A 2,567-nucleotide genomic window follows, 5' to 3' on the forward strand; every position below is an offset into this window, starting at 1 on the left:
CTAACAACTCTTTCATGTCACAACTCTTTCATGTCATTGAGCAGCCCAAAACGAAGCTGTTGCAATGGGTACCAACGCATTTCAATGACAAAAAAAAGGCCATTGACTAGAGTATATATATTTTTTAAACATTTAGACCTATCTCCTTTTTCGCTGTTTTAAACTATCTAACTCCAATCCAATGATGATGTTCAGACTGACCTTACTTAAATGGCTTTTCAAAAGATTTGATACAGGGCATTCGGAAATTATTCAGGCACCTTCACTTTTTCCACATTTTGTTAGGTTACAGCCTTATTCTAAAATTGATTACATTGTATTGTTTCCTCTTCAATGTACACACAATACCCATAATGACAAAGCAAAAACAGGTTAAGATTTTTTGCAAATTTATATTAAAAAATTCCTGGATAAAACAACACTGACCTGGAGATGGTGGGATTATGGATTTGGAGCCACGGGAGGCCAAGGATAACTTTGTGCACGGGTGCAGAGATGATGAGGAAGGGAAGGCTTTCCTGGTGCTTGTGTCCCACAGTGAGGGGAGCTGTGACGTGCGTAATAGCGCCGGATCCCATTGGTGGCATATCAAACGCTTGGACCGGAAACGGGGAAGAGAATGGGTATGGGGTGATGTGCAGAGAGGAGGCAAGGGTCTGATCAATAAAATTCCCCGCTGCACTGGAACCCACTAGAGCTGTAGAAACAATAGTTGAAGGACAGCCAGCTAGTGGAATCGATACTAAAAAAAGGTTTGTCAGAAGGTGATGGATTGCTCATGCCTAACCCAGGAGAGGGATGATCACGGGGCCATCCCTCTGCTCTTGTGGATTCGGAGTTGGGACATAACGGACACCATTGAAGCTGCTTCCCCTCTTGGCCACAATAGGGACAGAGCCCCAACTGTCTCTGACAGCATTGCTCAGTCGTGGGGAGGTGTGTGGCCCCTACCTCCATGGGTAGGGGCCCCTACCTCTGACTCAATGGTGAATGAAGCAGGGAGAGAGGCGATGGGTAATCATGAAGAAGGAAATCCAGACAGATGGTCCTCAAGATGAGTGCATCCAAAGTTAGATTGTCGTCTCAGCACGTCAGCTCTGTCTGGATTTCTTTGCGCAATCCTCTTCTGAGTAGGATGCAGAGCCCGGCTCATTCCATCCACTGGATGCTGCCACTGTCTGAAAGGTGAGCACGTACTCCACCATGGTCATCCTGACGTAGTTGGAGTAGGCGCTCACACCCCTCTCAGCCCTCCGGTGGATGGTCGAAGACCCCCTGAACAAAGCCATAAACCCTTATAGGAACTCAGCTCCTCCTCTCCTCTCAGATGGCCGTAGCCCACTCCAACGCTGTACGGTCAGCAGGGAAATAACCATGGCAACCTTGGACATCTCTGTGGTGGGGGCTCCCATCTGATTAATAAAATAGAGGGAGCACTGGTGTAGGAAGTCACAGCATTTGGATGGAGACCCGTCATATTTGTCCAGGAGGGATGGGCTGGCTCAACTTGTGGTGGAGAACCCTCTGCTTGTTGGTGGTGACGCCCCTCGGGGAATTTCGAGACATTAAAGAACGCGGAAGACCTCATTCTTAGCCAGTTGTGCCAGCTGGTCATGGTGTTGGCGAAGTATGCGTCCCTGGTCGCTGACCATCTGGGAGATGTCCTGATTAACTGCTGCTTCCATTTGTTTAGGCAGATTTCTGTAACACCGCACAGTGAGTCAGGAATTAGGCGCAGTTAGTGAGTTTAATAATAATGAACATAGCATAGACAAGAGAACCATCTGACAAGGAAACATAACCAACACTGCCTGAAGAGTGATGCTAGGGAGTGCTAGATAAAGGGGGAGTAATCAGGGTAGTGATGGAGTTCAGGTGTGCACCATGATGGGGAGCAGGTGTGTGTAATGAGAGATGCCAGGTGTGCATATTGATGGGTTGCCAGGACTGGTAGTTAGTAGACCTGTGAAGTCGAGCGCCGGAGAGGGAGAGTGGGAGTAGAAGTAACATGTGCTTAACAAGTCACATAATAAATTGCATGGACTCTGTGTGCAATGATAGTGTTTAACAATTTTTTAATGACTACCTCCTCTCTGTATCCCACACATACAATTATCTGTATTGTCCCTCAGTCGAGCAGTGAATTTCAAACACAGATTCAACCACAAAGACCAGAGCGGTTTTCCAATGCCTCGTAAAGGGCTGAAAAACACCTAAAAGCAGATAATGAATATCCCTTTGAGCATGGTGAAGTTATTAATTATACTTTTGATGGTGTATCAATACACCCAGTCCTAATTCTGTTTGCCGTATAGGTAGGAAACCACTCATGGATTTCACCACGAGGCCAATGGTGACTTTAAATCAGTGACAGTTTAATGGCTGTGATAGGAGAAAACTGAGGATGGATCAACAACATTGTAGTTCCACAATACTAACCTAATTGACAGAGTGAAAAGAAGGAAGCCTGTACAGAATACAAGTATTCCAAAACATGCATCCTTTTCGCAACAAGGCACTAAAGTAATGTGGCAAAGCAATGAACTTTTTGTTCAGAAAACACATTT

The sequence above is a fragment of the Oncorhynchus keta genome, chromosome 25 (genome assembly GCF_023373465.1).
Source record: "Oncorhynchus keta strain PuntledgeMale-10-30-2019 chromosome 25, Oket_V2, whole genome shotgun sequence".
Lineage (NCBI taxonomy): Eukaryota > Metazoa > Chordata > Actinopteri > Salmoniformes > Salmonidae > Oncorhynchus > Oncorhynchus keta.